At 36.7% G+C, this 19,610-nt stretch overlaps 1 long non-coding RNA gene across 1 annotated transcript; it reads left to right on the top strand.

Moving 5' to 3' along the window:
- Positions 1-16,969: 16,969 nt before the first annotated feature.
- LOC148133414 (uncharacterized) lies at positions 16,970-17,895 on the top strand. The gene is made up of 2 exons (XR_015746764.1): positions 16,970-17,700; positions 17,766-17,895. It is a non-coding gene; the product is annotated as an uncharacterized LOC148133414 (long non-coding RNA).
- The last annotated feature ends 1,715 nt before the right edge of the window (positions 17,896-19,610 follow it).

Below are 19,610 nucleotides of genomic sequence, written 5' to 3'. Positions count from 1 at the left end.
ATGGAAACTGAACAAGGAGAGATTTAACCTGGAAATAAGGAGAAACTTTCTGACAGTGAGAACAATCAACCAATGGAACAGCTTGCCCTCAGAAGTTGTGGGAGCGCCATCACTTGAGACTTTCAAGGAGAGATTGGACTGCCATTTGTCAGAAATGGTGTAGGGTCTCCCGCTTGGGCGGGGGGGTTGGACTAGATGACCTACAAGGTCCCTTCCAACTCTGATTATCTGTTCTCTGAAAAAGCAGGAGTAGAAAATACAAAATAGGTACAATAGACTCCCCCCTTTTTTTTCTTGAGCACATTCAGAGAACAGAGGTGTATCAGAGTAGGAATCTGCATTGTGAAATCCTAGACCTCTTTTTTGAGTGGGGAGCAGATACTGGAACTGCCAAATACAAATGGTCCCTTCATCCGTAGATACCACCAAGGGTATCAGCAGGCATCATAAGACTTCAGTCTAAATGCTGTTTGGAGGTTATTCCAGGCTTTTACTTACTTTCTTAAGAAAATAAGAAGCAAAAATGGTACAAGAGACCTAGCACTGAAAAGAAGAATATTTTTTTTAAAAAAAAAAACCTCTGCAATTTTTTCAAGGGTTCACAACCATGGGGTTTGGGTTTTTTAGTACAGAAGTAATTTTTGCTTTCCACAAACCTGGAATTCTCTCATAGCCTCTCTTATAAGCAGGAATGAGACCCAATCTTGCTTGGTATTGGCATCCTTTAAAGTTAGGCAAGGGCTGTATATAAGTGGCTGGATACAAGGGCTGCATATAAGTCCAAAATGGGTTTCAGGAAAAAGGAGAAATAATGAAATATTTTGAAACCTTTTGAAAAGAGGTCACATTGACAAAACATTTCAAATAAGTGACAGGTGAGTTTCCCAGAGGAATAACACTCGTGTCTCATTCAATGGCTATGAAGAAACACAGGACCATCAAAATCAATATGGCCCTTCTGTTTTGCCCCAACATTGAGAATGGAGATTCTCAGTCATCCAGGTCATGGTTGCACCGAAGGTCCTTTTTTAAAAGGCAACAGTACTTTCTTTGTTTTTGCTTGAAGACATTTCATTTCTCATCCAAGAAGCTTCTTCAATTCTGACTGAAGAATGGAAGGATTTATATTCTTTTCAGTCTTCAGAGAGTCATTGAGGCTACTCGGAGGTATATCTGTGCCCTCAGGATCACCTGAATAGTGCAAATAGGTGTGGAACCTTCTTGGAACTGATGAGAGGACTGTGTTGTAAACAGGAAATAAGTGGTGTCGTATCTCTCTCTCTCTCTCTCTCTCTTGAGAGAGGACTGTTCAATCTTAATGTAGATGGTCTGTTGACCCCTCATTTTTACCATTTTGATTTTTAGAAAATACATAACTTGATATCTATTTTACTTAAAAATGTATGCTCTATCACACACTGCCTCTTTAATGTTTTTAAACATAACTTTGGTTGGAGAAATAAAGCACTTTCTTCCCAAAAATATTATCTGGAAAGTTAAAAAAATAGAATGGAACAAAGGCAGTATGCTTTATTATTCAAGAACTAGCATTAAAAATGTGGTATTCTATACATAATACATGCAAAATTTGTACTGGCTCTTAGCTGAACATTCTTGCAGTTCTATTAATTATTGGCAATTTCTCTTTTATGGCTTTACTTCAACTGTGTGCAAACAACAAATATACATTTCTGCCTCACCAGCTGGTCTTTGTTACCAGGTGTTGACATCTCTTTGCACCTGGGCTCCAAGATATAGGTAGGTGTGTATACACACACACACACACAGAAGAGAGGGAGAGAGAGAGAGAGAGAGAGAGAGAGAGAGAGAGAGAGAGAGAGAGAGAGAATGTATGCATATAGGTCTGGTCTCCCAGATCAGGATAACATTCTGTGGGAAGACTCATTAAAATGACTTTGTTGCTTCTGTTCAAATTAATATTTGGGTAATTTCAGTGCAATTCAGCTTAAGGCATCATTGGAAATCCTCCAAGTTTCAGTGATCAGACTGATATGTACAAAGCAGAAACCCTAATCTCAAATGTAACATGATACCAACTATGCTGCCAATCTGCAAGAGAAGGTGAAGTAGAAAACAGGTAACTGTAACTCAGCATGTAAAAAAAGTTTATTCCTATTATAATGATATCTGCTCCTTCAGTTTAATTTCTTGTAAAGTCTTGCCATTTTTCAATGATCTGATTCTTCAGAAAAACATCCTAGCTGCCAATGAACATCCCTTGGAAGCAAAAAAAATATGCATAATTCATAAATTAAAATTACCCAGGTAATATCTTTTACATGAAAAAAGCTGAAGTGTTTTATCATGATAATATTTTGTTTGCTAGATGAATTGGCTGATAGTTACAAGATTTCTCTAATATCAGATGACATCTTAAAATGTAATGAGAATATTTTAGAACTTTGAAGAATGAAGCATTCTTCTATACATCAATGAATGATCACACTGGCAGAAGGACAGAACCTATTAATATTCATTATTTCATACTTAACATTTATTTCATTACATCCTGGAGTTCATTCAGATATGTAATTTGCCATGGATACTTTTTATTCATATATTTGGTAAATTGCCTATTGAGATTCAGAAAAAGCCAGTATATAACTTTGGTATATTGGTTCAGGAAGGGCTTGTGTGACTTAAATTGAAAAATGCAAATTAACTGGATATTTTACTATTATTATAGACTATTTTCAGTGCTTTCTTGTGGCATTTTTATTTCTGTCTGTTCTTCAGAAGTATTTTAAATAAGAATCTAATTTCAAATGGGGTTTGAAAGCTGATCACAAGATTTTAGTGACAGGCATTAAAATATATATTTATTTCCCAAATATTCCCAGGCATAATTTATAAAAGTTCCTTACAATTCTATGTTGAACGTTTAGTCTTCCAACTTTTGATTATTTCATTAATTCTGTTCTTTCACTCATCAATGTATATTAGAATTATCTATGTGTTTTTAGCTACTGTTTTATGAATTCCATGAAAAGCTGGCATATCTGATTTTGGATTTAGTGAAAACAACCTAAGTTCTTTCCTAGCCATGACATTTAAAGTCATGAACATTTTACATTTAAAGGTGGATCTTAACTGTATGCATTTTATGGTAATTCATTATAGTAAGTGAATATAAGATACAAAAAATGTGCATTGCATGAATACCTGTTTAGAAAACAAGAGGATGAAAACGCCACCAAAAGAAAGACCCGTGTCAGGTGTGCAAGACCAGGATTACACAAAATTCCAAGGAAAATGATTTATTACTACTCATGTCTATGGACAGGAATCTACTAACAATTAGCACTATTTTGATGCCAGCTAAGGGTCAATGGAATTCAAAAGAGATTGGACTTTGTGACTACATAGATATTCTAGGCTGATTCTTCTTTTGACTCAACTTCAAAGTTCTGCTACTCTGTCTTCTATAGCCTGCAATGTAAGCCCTGTGTTTCTTGCTAATGAATCATGGTCAGAACAAAACATCATTTTTTAAAAATTTTATTTATTTTGTCAAGCAATTATAAGATAACAGGTATAAGTATAAACATAGTTATGAATACACGAAATGGATACATATAAGAAAAATAAAAAGAAACAATAGGACAGGGACAGTAGGCATGTTGGTGCGCTTATGCATGCCCCCTAGGACCTCTTTGGAAATCTTATAGATAGGTAGATAGATAGATAGATAGATAGATAGATAGATAGATAGATAGATAGATAGATAGATAGACAGACAGACAGATGTGTGTGAGAGAGAGACGATAGATTAGATGGATAGATAAATAATGATAGATAAATGATAGATGATGATGATGATAGATAGATAGATAGATAGATAGATAGATAGATAGATAGATAGATAGATAGATATAGATGATAATGATAGATAATGATACATACATAGGTGATGATAGATATAGATAGATTATAGATAGATAATGATACATACATAGGTGATAGATGATGATAGATATGGATGGATGGATGGATGGATGGATGGATGGATGGACATGCAGGCAGACAAATGGATGGATGGATGGACAGACAGACAGACTGACAGACAGACATAGGGTTATTACAAATGAGTCATGGTCAGAAGAAAACATGCCCAAAGATTTACCTTATAAGATTGGTAGTGCACAAAGCATTTGTCAAAGTTTTTCAGTGCCATTCTGGATTTGCTCCAGAAGCCATGAAGCAACTTGAAGGCTTCAGGAGCTATTTAGATGGAATATACATATAATATATATAAAAATACAAGTTACTCCAACCCCACCCCATTATTATTTATATCTGCTTTCCATTTTCCATTTTCAAGAACTAGGCTTCAATAAAAGTTCCAAGAAGCAATACATCACAGAAAAGAAGTACCTTGGTCTGATTGGTATTGGCATAACAGATAACAGATAATAACAGATAACAGATAATCAGAGTTGGAAGGGACCTTGTAGGTCATCTAGTTCAACCCCCGCCCAAGCGGGAGACCCTACACCATTTCTGACAAATGGCAGTCCAATCTCTTCTTGAAAGTCTCAAGTGATGACGGTCCCACAACTTCCGAGGGCAAGCTGTTCCATTGGTTGATTGTTTTCACTGTCAGAAAGTTTCTCCTTATTTCCAGGTTAAATCTCTCCTTGTTCAGTTTCCACTCCTTGTCTGGCCTACAGGTGCTTTAGAAAATAGCTTGACCCCTTCCTCTCTATGGCAGCCCCTCAAATATTGGAAGACTGCTGCCATGTCTCCCCTGGTCCTTCTCTTCACTAGACTAGCCAAGCCCAGTTCCTGTAACCTTTCTTCATATGTTTTAGTCTCCAGTCCCCTAATCATCCTGGTTGCTCTTCTCTGTACTTTTTCTAGAGTCTCAACATCTTTTTTTAAAATGTGGCAACCAATACTGGATGCAGTACTCTAGGTGTGGTCTTACTAAGGCTTTATATAAGGAATGGGACAGCAGTATTTTAAGTGAAACAATTCAGGAGTGAGAATAGAAATATGATCTTTTTCCCAGCAATCCTTTTTTCATGTAGTACATTTCTGCCTTCCCAAGAATATTATCATGTTTGCATAATTCATAATTCTCCTCTTGAACTTTCATGACAGATATGTGTACCAATGTACCAATGTTAGATTAGCAATCAGTATTCCATCTAACTGTGGTAAGTTCTTAAAGAGGTGGGAGTACCAGACCATCTTATTTATCTCTTGAGAAACCTATATGGGGGGTAAAGAAGCAACAATGAGAACTGGACATGGAACTACTGATTGGTTCAAAATTGAGAAAGGAGTTCAGCAAGGCTGTATACTGCCGCCCTGCCTATTTAACTTATATGCAGAGCACATCATGAGAAAGGCAGGGCTAGATGAATCCAAAGTTGGAATTAAGATTGCCAGGAAAAATATCAACCTCAGATATGCAGATGATACCACTGTAATGGCAGAAAGTGAAGAGGAACTAAAGATCCTCTTGATGCGGGTGAAGGAGAGAGTGCAAAAGTTGCCTTGAAACATTAAGAAAACTAAGATCATGGCATCTGTCCATCTCAATTCCTGGCAAATAGATGGGGAAAAAATGGAGGTAGTGACGTATTTTATTTTCCTGGGCTCCAAGACAGTGGTGGGATTCAAATAATTTAATGACCAGTTCTCTGCCCTAATGATTTCTTCAAACAACCAGTTCACCAAACTGCTCAGAAAGTTAACAACTTGTTCTCCTGAAGTGATGTAAACTGGCTGAATCCCACCACTGCTCCAAGATCACCACAGATGGGTACTGCAGCCAAGAAATTAAAAGACGCCTGCTCCTGGGGAGGACAGCTATGGCAAATCTAGACAGCGTACTAAAAAGCAGAGACATCACCCTGCCAACAAAAGTGTGTATAGTCAAGGCTATGGTTTTCCCAGTTACAATATATGGCTGTGAAAGTTGGACCACAAGGAAGGCTGAGCACCAAAAAATTGAGGCCTTTGAACCAGTGGTGGGATTCAAAACCTTTTACTACCGGTTCTGTGGGCATGGCTTGGTGGGCATGGCCATGTGACTGGGTGGGCATGGCTTTTTTGCAGCCCCCACCTGTTTTGGGAGCTTCCTAGCCTCAGAGGAGCTTCTGGGGGGTGTTTTTGCTCCCCTAAGGCTCCTCTGGGGCTCTGGAAGAAAAGCTGATTGTCAGGAGGGAAAAAAAAAGAAAAAATACCTTAGGTGAATGTCAGGCAGATGGGCGGGGTGAACGAGCATCGGGTGGGAGGGCAACTGTGTGGGGGTGTGTGTGGCCAGCCAGAACTTACTACCAGTTCGGCAACCCATACCAAATTCTTGCTACCGGTTTGGCTGAATACCACCACTGCTTTGAACCATGGTGCTGGAGAAGACTCCTGTGAGTTCCTTGGACTGCAAGGTGATCAGACCGGTCAGTCCTAAAGGAGATCAACCCTGACTGCTCTTTAGAAGGCCAGATCCTGAAGATGAAACTGAAATACTTTGGCCATGTAATGAGAAGGAAGGTGAAGACCCTAATGCTGGGGATGACTGAAGGCAAAAGAAGAAGGGGACGATAGAGTATGAGGTGGCTGGATAGAGTCACTGAAGCAGTTGGCGTGAGCTTAAATGGGCTCCGGGGGATGGTAGAAGACAGTAAGGCCTGGAGGAACATTGTCCAAGGGGTCGCGATGGGTTAGACACATCTTCGCGACTAACAAAAACAATTCCATCTAAAAAAAAAAATTCATGGCTTGTCTCAAAGGTGTTTTTTTCTTCAAAAGGCAATTGGTCTCTTTTTTTTCTTGAGAATGAAGAAGAAAATGTTTTGCTTCTCATCCAAAAAGCTTAATCAGTTCTGATGGTGGGGGATGGAAGAATAGGTATCCTTCCATTCTGACCCCAGAACTGATGAAGCTTCTTGGATGAGAACTGAAATATTTTCTTCTTCTTCAAGGAAAAAAACAGTCCAACTGCCCTTTGAAGAAAAAGAAAACATCTTCAGGACAACTATGACCTTGATGACTGATGACATTCCTCTCCACAAACATTTGTTCCATGGCTTATAACTATATTTTGTAGAATGAAAACCAACTGGAAGGCGTTTCAGCTTGAGAGGATAACTCTTTCTCTGGCTGCTCCTCAGAATCCCTAAAATTCAGGAGTGAGTTTTGGGCAGTGAAGAATAAGCCATTGCTTGACTTCATTCTGTCTCGTCTCAGCATTGGAAAATCCAAATTCAATGGAATTCATACTGAGTCCTATGGATATACCTCATTACATTGTCATTTACCTCTGTCTTAAGTAAGATGTTGTCTGCTTTAGGCATGAAAGGAAAATTCCTACAATCCCATAATCCTGTGATTGTAAAATACTGTATGACTTTAGAATACAGATCAAAAGCTATAATGCTTTGCTATGAAAAGCAAAGAAATAAGTAAAAAAAAAAGCAAGTAGAAAATTAATGCAGCAGAGAGTCTGCTTCATGCTTCTGACACAGGAGGCTTTAATCCATAAAAGGTTCGAGAACAATACACTGATTATGATACTTCAATATCTGTTTGCTTTTGCATCTACGAACCAAGATTTACACCTCACATAATATGATATAGCAAAACCAGTATAACATGGAGCATTTTGTACATATCTGATTTGAGCTAGACTAAAATTGGCTTCTTTTTTAAAAAAAAACTCACTTTCTATTTTGTCATCAGTTTTTCACTTTGGGGCTCACTGTCCATCTGTGAGAGGATGTGGTGTTGAATTATTAACACCCTGTTGCTCTTTTAGAGGAGCTATTTGCCATTTAGATCGGGTTAAAGCAGACCCAAGAGTAAAGAGAAGAAATACTAATTAGGTTAATACAACAATATCTTCATGTTTTATCTGATCTTGTAAACTTCCCAGCAGTATAATGACACACTTGATACTTTTGAAAATAATAATAAAATAGAGGAGAGAGAGAGAGAGAAATATATCTGTCATTACAACATAGGTGTATGTATCAGAGGCAGCAGAACACTTAACTTTTCCTCTTCCTCTCCTTCAGACAAAAGAGCTTTAAGTTGCAGATGGCATTTTTAAATTAAATTTATAGAGTTTGATTTTCAATAACATAACCATAGCTACAGATATGATGGATTACACTTTGGGCATAATGCAGGGATGAATATACAGATGAATTGGTACAGGGCTCCATGCTGTGCTTCATGCATTAATCATGAAGCATCATGCTTATGCAAATGTGAAAAAGCCCAATTAGGCACACAGCACAGAGCACTGGGGATAATGTTGTGGGCCATTGAGCTTTTGAAATACATTCCCTGGCCAAATTTTTCAAGGGAAAGCAGATTTGAGATACCTTTTTACTATGGGAAACAGGTGTACAATTGTTCTGCTGGTCCTTATTTTATGTCTTTGCCCTTAAAACAAAACTTTATCTCTCTTGGCATGACTTTCCTTAGTCATTGAACAACTGTGGTGCAAATTCCAAAGTCACTGACAAGAAAATAAAATGTTCTTTCAGAAGGCAGGCGTGCCAAGAATATTGCAATGTTTCCCAATATTTAGATATTTGCTCTCTGTGCTTCAAAAGGCTCCACATTTCAGAATGTGCTCTGATTTCCACCAGCATATTTCTTGAGCCTCTCTCCCATATGCACTTAATCAAAACCATCTGATTTACACTCAGAAATACCTACTGCATAAAAATGCAAATACTTTGAATATTAAGAGCTACGCCTTGGAATGTGCTGTCACATTAGGGAGACTAATCCATATTCAGATCTAGGAGGTTCTGCTTTTAGGAAGCCGATCAGTGGGTAGCATTTTCATTTCTTTCAAAAGCTGCATTTTTCACATTTATCAACAGAATTTGGTTAAAGCATGAAGCAAACATTTGTTTATCTATTTCACATTAAAAAATAGAAAGACTTATTCTAATGGAAACCAGTAAATCAGGTTCATAATAATTGATGTACAAATGTTCTATTGGTGACAAATAGAAAGGATTTGATTAAAATTGTCTGTTGAGTAGAGTATCACTGAATAGACATTTGTCTTTTCATCAATTAACTGATTAAAATAATTTTTGCATTGAAATATCAAACTCTGCTTTCCTCATCCTTTTTACTTGCAAATCATTCCCACTACATTTTCCAATCCATGTTACTCACAGTTTGTCCTCAATCCCCACAGAATCCCAAACATATTCAACCTCACTTAGCCAATTAACCTTGAGAACACCAGCCTATTGATGCTTACTCTCTCTGCCTCAGAAGTCCTGGTCTCAACTGTCCAACCTTGTTGCAATAAAAAGAGAAGCACAAAATCTTAAGTTCACCGTAGTGTTGATCTGGCTAGCCTTGTGAAAAGTGTTACCACATCAATTCCTCGTAGTGTAGCAAGCTATCAAAGCAACAAAGCTCTGTTTGAAGGTTTCTCCCTGAGCTAGCTGAGTGAAATAGAACAGGGAGATTGAGGATTATGGCAGCAGGCTGTCCAATGAGAAAGAAATTGTTATAATACAAAAAACAAATTTGCTGAACTGTGTTACGCATAGTGGAGAATCAGGAGGAAGGGAATACTTTGCTTTTAAAAGGTAAGAGAAGAAGGATTCTGACGCACATTACTGCTGGGTTGTGGTTGATGTTGTGTGATAGGTAGGAAATTAGAGAGCAGGTAAAAATGCAGCAAAATTTCCATTTGATAGGATCTGAATTTTTTTTTCTTCATTATGAAATATAGATTTTGTTTCTCACAAATAAAACGAAGCATGGAAAAAAGCCTTTTATCCAAAACTGGTGAAGTCTTTGTTGATGAATGAAATAGAATGAACTCTACTGGACCCAGAAAGCCCTGATTTCAAAATTCAAGGTGTTCTTGAGAGTTTTTTTCAAAGCAATCAGGAAGTGGAAGAAGAGATGGGAAATGTTCACTAGTGAACTCCTTCCTTGCAGGGTAGTTCAAATCCATGGCTTGTATGTTTGCAAGCTATTCCTACATATCTAGATCTCAATGTTCAATGTTATCATTTTTTCCTGCCAGTAAAATGTGCCACCCCTGAATACTTCACCCTGTTTTGAACTACTCTCATTCTATTTGATAGAATCAGGAACCACAAAGATATAAGCGTATATATCTTCTGCTATGAGGTATCCTGTTGGAATATAGGGTAAATATCCCATTAACATTATCAGCTTGTCAGTCAGTTGCAAGGTTCAAAGCCATCTAGAGGAACCTGGTTTTGTAAAATACACTCCTAGGTTCCAGTCATTAAGAAGTTAAGAAAGGAGAGAAAATAATTGTTATTATAGATGGTTTCAGAAAACCCCCATGTTAACTACCATGTTAGTCCAGTCTGTGTCATCCTCAAGATACAAATGTTCTCTGTGAACACTTATAGTTCACATATATTATAGTTCACTGTGAACCCTATATTATAGAGATTAAAAACCCTTCAGCTATTGATCCCTTTGTGAAGTTTCAGACTGTTTATCAACCCCCAAATATTCATTATATAAAATTAACATACTAAATATTTCTTTATCTAATTTGATTTTAGCTATGATTAGATACTATGAATAACAACAGCAATAACAACATTGGCTCCTTGAACAGATCCCTGTGGGTCAATATTGAAAGACTTTGGAGAATCCTGTTGCAGTGGAATGCTTGCTTTCTGCATTTATCTTAGATATGGGATGTTTAAGGGGTGTGTGTAAGAATCCCATTTTTCCCTGTAAACCTCCATAGCTTTCTGCAGCCTTCTTGACTCCCTATCAGAGGTGGTATTCAGCAGGTTCTGACCAGTTCTGGAGAACTGGTAGTGGAAATTTTGAGTAGTTCGGAGAACTGGCATATACTACCTCTGACTGGAGATTTTATAGTATCCTTCCCCTGTCACGCCCACCAAGCCACACCCACAGAACTGGTAGTAAAAAAAAATTGAATCCCACCATTGCTCCCTATGTTTTCCTTCCTCAAAGTTGTGATAGCATGTGATAGCAACGCTTCCCAGAAAACTTTTTCAGATCTGGAAATATAGAAATATGGGACAACCATTCTCTTCCAACAATATTAATTCAAGAACACCTAAAGCGGAAGTGTTGAAGAACTTCTAAAGGAACTTCTAAAACAACCAGAGAATGAAATAGGGGGAAAAAATAGAAAAAGAAAAACACTGACAAATCCAAAAATATTGTTTGGTATAGTATTCAATTTCAGGCCCTTTTCCATTTCTTGTCTGTTTATTGCTGAACTTTACTAATTAAAATTCTTAATGGATCTTAATCGATTAAAAGATTCAATTTTAGGATTTAGTCCTATAATTGCTTACCTAGAAGTAAGTTTTATTAATCTCAGTGGAATTCTGAATAGAAAGGTAGAGGAGTGCTCTGTTAAAAACTTATTGTAAAGCTTGGAGCTACAAAATAATAAATGTTCATTATCTCACAAGTCTATGCCCTTTCCAAACATGTAGTTTATTGGACATCTGGCATATGGTTTGGTGTTTTGTTTTCATTCTTCCTTTTTAATTTGTCATTTGTTCATAAATTCAGAACAAATTGCCTCTGGTCATAGTGCTGAAATGGATGGTGTTGCTTAGGTGTGAGAAGTAGAATGGAAGACTATAATCCCTGGCATTTGAAACAAATGTCTAAAATTCTCCTGTAGGAGTAGGGGGGGGGGGAATGGTTGACCTTTTAATAAATGTATCTTACACATAACTATTTCAAAATGCTCCCAGCTGTGATGACTCATAAGCCACTGAAATATTGGCACATATGTTTGAGATCTTTAATATCCCTGAACTACCTGTTGCAAAAGTCAGACAAAGGCCCAGTCATCTTTCCAGTTTCCCAACACTGCCCCTTGTTGCTCAGGATGGTTTAAAGGGTAGCAGCCAAGGATGCCTGGAAAATTGAATAGCAATTAAGGGTTTGGATTTCAACAGCTCATATCAAAGTATTAAGAAGGCTGGGTCAAGGAGAAGGTAGGGCTTGGGAAAATTAGATAACCGGGGAGAATCTGATGGCACTTTCAAAACCAATCTTTAAGGAAAGTGTTGGTGATGAAATGGTGTCCCTGGAGGAAGCAGGTGGCCATTTGGGACCTTTGGTTGTGGGTAGGTAAAAGAGCTGAGTCAAGCCAAGGAGAAACTTTACATCTCTTTCTTCTAATTTGGAGAGGAGAGGAAAGGAGAGGAGGGGAGAGGAGAGGATAAGGGAGGGGAGGGGAGGAGAAGTAGTGTCATTATATTTCAGCACTACAGATTAGAAGCATTAAAGGGTTTATGGCACGTAGTAACCAAACCAAACCAAACCATACTAAAACAAAACAACCAAACCAAACCAAACACAAAAAACAGGATTCTTTACTCTGAGCCTTACTATTGGGAACAATTCACATACGAGCAAAAGGACAAATTTATTTCTGTTGGTAAGATCCAAAATAAAGGATTCAAACTGCTAGAAAAGGAAATTAGCCAACTAGCCTTGAAAGACTGAACCCTTCCTTTGTTAGATGTTTTTTAAAACAGGAATGATCTGAGGGGATGCTGAAATTACATCAGGAGAGGAAAAGTGGACTTCATTGTCTGTAAGGCCCTTTCTAACTCTATGCAGTATTCTAGGCTTATTCAAAATGCAAGGATAATTAGAATTTCTCTAAGTAGAAGTGATATTCAAGCATGAGCAATATATTTGCAAGCAAAATATTTCTGCCTGAGTAGAGAAACAAGCAAGCTATTTGTATTTACTCAGAAATGTGATATTAGATTCAAACAGGATATTCATCAGAGAGCCTAAAAAAGTATAAGAAGCTTTCTGAGGAAGAAGCAAGGAAATAGAAGAAATAAAGTCAAACAAAAATTAAATATTAATAAATTAAGGTGGCAATCCTGTATAAGTAGATGTGGAAAGTCTTCGTTGCTGTGGCAGGAACATTGACCTCTTTAAATCGTTTTCTTAGAGGGGGAGTTCCAAAGGCTACAGGAGGTGTACTCAGTAATATCACTACAACAACTCCAATCCAAAAACATTGGTCCTTTCCTTCTGTTCTTTATATCTCACATAACATAACAGATTGGTTGCAAGTTAGCAATAAAGGCTTGCTTGAGTCAGGATTGTACTCAAATTTCTTTGGTCCAAATTCAATGACTTAAATACTTTGGAACTGTGTTTTTGCTAAGCTTCACTGAGACTTAATGCATCACTTTAAATTGTTGGGTTTTTTAAAGAAAACCTTTCCTCCACAAATTACCATTTTGTTGTCATATTTTGGCAGCATTATTTTATCCTAGAGACTGAGGGAGAAGCAAAAATGGGTTTGGTATCCCCACTAATGGCGGGCTGTCTGCTCTTTTTCAAGTCTCAAGTCAATGGAACTGCTCCCGAGTTGACATCTAAGAGACTATATTCAGGAGTAGTCTTCAAAATTTTTAGCAATGGGTTCTCTGCCCAGTTGCTGGGTGGGCATAGCCATAGTGGGCATGGCCTAGTTGCACCATGGTGGGGGGGCCATTTTGCCCTCCCCAGGCTCTGCAGGCTTTCCACGAGCCTCCGGGAGGACAAAAATGGCCTCCCCAGGCTCCGGAGGCTCTCTGGAAGCCAGAAACAGGCCCATTTTAAGCTTTCCTGAACTTCTGGAAGGCCTGTTTTTCCCCTCCCTGAGCCTCTGTGCATGCCCTGAACTTACCTGGATCTAAAACAGGCCGCATGGGGACTCCTGGGAGGGGAGGGGAGGGGTGGATGGGGCCAGTCAGGAGTGGGATTTGGGGGTTCTCCATACTGCACAGAATCTTAGCTAGGGGCTCTCTTGAACCCCTATGAACCCCCAGCAGCCCACCCATGGCTATATTGCTGTTTGTAATAAAGAAGAAGAATTAAACAGAGCAAATGTAGAAGGCTTGAAATTAATAATACAGCCCAAGTAAACTGTCCAATTTCAATTAGATAGATGATAGATAGATAGATAGATAGATAGATAGATAGATAGAGAGAGAGAGAGAGAGAGAGAGAGAGAATATAGATATAGATATAAACACAGCAAACTAAGTTGATTAATTTAACCTAGAGGTGTCCAATCTTGGCAATATTAAGACTTGTGAACTTCAGGCTGGTAGGGAAATTCAGGGCATTGAAGTCCACAGACCTTAAAGTTTCTGAGGTTGGGTTTAATTCTAAACAGAGATTTTTTGATGTTAAATCTAACTCCTTCTCCAAGCAAGCATTTATATGAAGATTATGATGTGAATTGGTTCAATCCATTCTTACTTTAGAGTAGAGCTCATTAGGTTTTTCTCATTAGGTTTATCTTCAGTTGTATTTATTTATCAAATAAACAGAAGCTTAAGCATTTGTCCCTCTGATCTCTTTCACTCCTGGTATTCTTGCATCTGTCCATGGCTTTAATTCAGTTTTCAAAATTGTCTCAGAAATATAACTTCCACATCCTCCATCACCACTTATTTGACTCTCTGATCCAACTCAGAGTATTACATCAGAAAATGTAAACAACCTAGCAGGGGATTTCATTTTGTTGACATGCAACTGTAGGGATTCAATTTTAATTAACCGAAAAATCAGAAAATATGACACATCTTCTTTTAAAAAGCATATTTAAGTGAAAGACATCAAAAGTAGGCCCCAACTATATAAGGGTGCTCTTCCATTTCACAGACACAATTCTAATTATATTAAGCTAATGTAATTCTGTTCACTTAAATAATGAAAGTCAGCAGCAAATGTCTTGTTGATCTTTTGAAAATCTCTTCACACTTTCAATCATGATGTGGAAGAGAAAGAGCTGACAGAAACATGACTTTCATGCTATTCATATGAATGAATACATATTAATGTTGTCTTACGTTTTATAGAACATTGGAAATAGGAATCAGAAAATCACGGTAGCAGATATGCTGACAAGCTCATATATAAACCCCTCACACCAGTGCAAGACAAAATCCTTTATATGTTCCTCTGGTTTATTTTTATTGATTGATTCATTTCATTTATTTAGAGATTTATATGCTATCCATTCTAATAGATCTGAGTCATTTACAAGAATGCAAACATAGCATTTTAAAACCATTTCAAATTCTAAGACAATGCTCTAAGGATTGAGCTTTTAATTTTAATTGCCTCATCTTGAACTTTCTATCCCTGGACCTCTTATGAAGTCTGATAGACTTTAGATTTAAAAAGTTTATTTCTAATTTTCATATATTTCAGGTATATTTGACTAATCAAGTTCTTACTCTCTAACCCATATCTGCAGGTTGCATTTGTTTATAGGATAAATTTATAATCAACTCTGTCCTTCACCCTCACATTGTCAATACATAATACAAGCAGAAAATCCTACTATTACTTCTATTCTACTTCTGTTATTTTTGTACTGCTATTGTCATTCACTATCAAATTCTATCTAAAATTCAGAAAGCAGACTCAGTAAAATCATTATTTCTTCACATTATAATTGCACCTGTGTATGCAATGACCAAAGACCTTTAAAAACCTATCTTGTTTTGTACAATCAAAATAACCACATCAGAGGTGGTATTTAGCAGGTTCTACCAGTCCTGGAGAACTGGTAGTGGAAATTTTGAGTAGTTTGGAGAACCAGCAAATACCACTTCTGACTGGAGATTTTACAGTATCATTCCTATGCCACACCCACCAAGCCACGCCCACAGAACCGGTAGTTAAAAAAAATGAATCCTACCACTGAACCATATGAAAGATAAATTTCTATGACAAAAGAAAGAGAAATAAACTTTAAATACAATTGAATGTATATATACTATCAGAAGTCCAAACTTAAGTTCATAACAAAAATAACCAATTGTATTGTAGTACATATGATTGTCATTCTCCTCAGTTCAACCTCGAACTGCTAAAAGTTTTTAAAACTATAAATGACATTGTTGCAGCAGATCCTGCTTTCAAATCAGGACACAAGACCACGAAGGGTAGGAGAATACAGGTTTATTTGTGCAAAAGGTTCAGAGCATTAGCATGACTAATTCTGAACCCCCGGCTATTCCTGAGGGGTTGCTTTTATGCAGCTCACAATCTCAGCTTTTCCCAGGACGTTTTTTCTTATCAGGCTATACCATAACATATTTACTACAAAAGGGAGAAGTAAGTCTAATTAGTCATTTTGCACAATTCAGCATATACGTGCTTATTTTACACCATCTGTTATTTTCCATACCCACCCTTGCCACCCTTGCCATTTAGCTGTTTACAGAAAATATCTAGTTCATAGGTCATAATGCTTACTTAGATTCAGCAGATTTCCTGATTTTCACAATATCATATGAAGCAACGTCTATAATGTCTGCGATATAAGCTAAGGAACTTCTGCTAATGATAAGAATACTTTTCTGGTAATTTTCTACCCTACTTCATCCCCCCCTTTGAAACTTCACTTAAATCCTTAGATTATTGTGGAGTTTCATAGATGTGAGAGATATCTTCTATTGTGTTCAATTTCTCATATTCCCACAAAAACATAGCCTTGTCTGCAGCCTTCTTTTCTACCAGCATAGAAAAACTGTTGGAAATTACTCACACAAAGATGGGGAGAATACATGGTAGAATAACACATCCTGCTGCTATCATTCCAATGAGTGCAACTATGGCTTGGAGGCCGGGTAATTTAGGGAACCAAGATCCAAATATCTTGCCAAATTCAAACCCATTCCATTTGTGAACAGGTACATGCGCAACATTTTCTATACGTCTAGCACTTTGTTCAATGATTTCACCAATATCAGGTAATGATGGAGGGAGAACTTACAGACTTTATTAATATAAGAAAAGGCACAAGACAAGGATGTCCCCTATCTCCTTTGCTATTTGTATTGACCTTGGAAGTGTTGAATAGAAATATTAGAGATGATAAAAGCATAAAAGGAATGAAAATTAAAAAGGAAGAATTCAAACTGCAAGACTAATGACTTAGTCTTCATTTTGGAAGACCCTTTAGAAATAGCTCCAAAGCTACTGGAAAAGATAGAGACATATGGCGAGGTGGCTGGTTTGAAAATAAATAAAGACAAAACAAAGATCTTGACAAAGAACATGCTACTAAGACAAAGAGAAGAACTGGCAGACCTGTTGAAAATCCAAGTCACGAACAAGGTCAAGTATTTGGGGATATACTTGACATCAAGATGTAGTACATTAAAAGAGAATAATTATATTAAACTTAAACAACAGATAGCTTTAGATTTGAAGAAATGGGAAAACTTACAATTGTCATTAATAGGGAGAATTTCAACAATCAAGATGAATATTTTACCCAGAATCTTATTTTTGTTTCAAACAATACCAATTAGGCTTGGAAAAGACTATTTTGAAGACTTAAATAAAATTATGCTGAAGTATATATGGCAAGGTAAGAAAGCGAGAATAAAGCTAAAGCTTCTGCAAGATGCTAGAATTAGAGGAGGTTTTGGCCTGCCTAATTGGGAGTTGTACTACCAAGCTGCAAATTTGATGTGGGTCAAGGAATGGATAACATTAAGAAAGACTAGATTGTTGACACTAGAAGGTCATGATTTGCTGTTGGGTTGGCATGCTTTTTTATGGTATAAGGGAACTAAAACACAGGGTTATTTTAGAAGACATTATATACGGGAGTCTTTGTGGTTAAACTGGGAGAAGATAAAAAGACAATGTTATTTGAAAATTCCAGTTTGGTTATCGATTATTGAAGCATTTTCCTATCCTATAATTTATAAGAAGAAACAAACAGTTAGATATGGGGAACTATTGGATGAAAAGAGTGAACTTAAATTGATACAAAATTTAGAGGAACAAGGTATAAAGATGAATTGGTTTTCATATGCGCAAATACACTCAAGGTATGATGAAGATTCTAAAACAGAGGGATTTTATGATAAACAGACTGATTTAGATAAGATCTTGACAGGTACCGATGAGAAGGTGATCAAAAAATTATATGGTTATTTATTGGGAATTAAGCTAGAGGAAGAACAAGTTAAAGAAACTATGATTGTTTGGGGGAAGAATTTTGGATATGGGATTGATTTAGAGAAATGGGCAAAAATTATGGTCGCAAAATTATAAAATGACAATGTCAACAGCTTATAAAGAAAATTTGTATAAGATGTTTTACAGGTGGCCCTTTCCCCCGACGAGGATAGCAAGAATGTTCAAGAATAAATCTGAAAAATGCTGGAAATGTCATCAGATACCTGGCTCATATTACCATATGTGGTGGACTTGTGAGGATGCTAGAAAATATTGGACTAAAATCCGCATGTGGTTGGAAAAAATGACAAAGAAATGCATAGATTTGAAACCGGAGGTTTTTTTTTAATTGGGAATCTTACCAGATACATACAGTAAAGACTTGAAATATCTGGTTGTAAATGTATTAACAGCGACTAGGATTGTATTTGCTAAAAATTGGAAAAATTAGAAAATACCATTGCAGGAAGAAATTATTAAGAAAATATTGGAATGTGCTGAGTAGATTGACATTTGAAATTAGAGAGCAAGAGGATAAACAATTTTATGAAATTTGGGACCTTTTCTATCAATGGTTGGATGATTAAATAAAATAATAGAATATTTAGAATGTTAGATAACAAGGAATATCTTTGCTTTTTCTTTTTCTTTTGTTATTTGACATCATATCTATAAAATGTTTTCAGGATAGATTTGGTATGATTATATGATTTGCTATAGAATAAACTATTTAAATTATAGTTATCTCATAAAGTATGAATGAATAAAATTATAGTCAAATGATTTTCTAATAGCGATACTAGGATATATAAGTTTGGATTGACAATATGAGTTATTATGTAAGGTAACTGTAATTGAGACTATGAAATGAATGCACAAAACTGATGAACCAACCGACACACTGTTTGTATATATATATGGAAGAGAGCTGATGTTTTTATGTTTTGTTTGTTTTGTTTGTTTTTAAAAAATCAATAAAATTGTTTTTTTAAAAAAATGATTTCACCACTATATTCGAATTCCAGACAGCAATTTGTAAAGTTTAATTTTGTACACACTCCCCCTTTAGTGGCTAAGAGGAAATCTAGGGCCAGATGATTTTGGTATATTGCATCTCTAAACTTGTTCTGCTGGATTGCTATTGTACGTAGAGATTGAGCTGTTTCATTTGCAATCAATTCTACAACCGCTTGTAATCGGATAATGTGGTTTAGCATATATATTGGGGTGCCATAGCCATAAGTGCCATCAGCGGCCTAAGTGGCTAATAACTTATATTGAATGATCCGTTCAGGAGGCCACTCATCATCACTCCAATCCCCTATCTTATAATCTGCTTTTAGTTGTCTACTTTTCCAATGGTCAGCTTTTACTACTTGGGGATGATTAAGTGGTAACATAAAGAAGGCAGGATTAATGATACCTAAAGTACATGCTCCTTTCCATTTCAAGGGTAGAGTACTATAAGCCATAATGCCACAAATCCAGTGTACACCGGGAGGGGCTACAGTAATGTTCTCCAAGGAATAATTGGACCAGAATTGGTTTGTATTATTTGGCCAGTACTGCCAAGAATTGGTGATTTGATTCCATTCATGTAATTCTAGACA

This window comes from Notechis scutatus, chromosome 1 (genome assembly GCF_049901735.1).
Source record: "Notechis scutatus isolate UNSWTSFEM ecotype Mainland chromosome 1, rNotScu1.2, whole genome shotgun sequence".
Lineage (NCBI taxonomy): Eukaryota > Metazoa > Chordata > Lepidosauria > Squamata > Elapidae > Notechis > Notechis scutatus.
The sequence above is the reverse complement of the archived record's forward strand: the minus strand, read 5'-3'. Positions and strand labels throughout refer to the sequence as shown.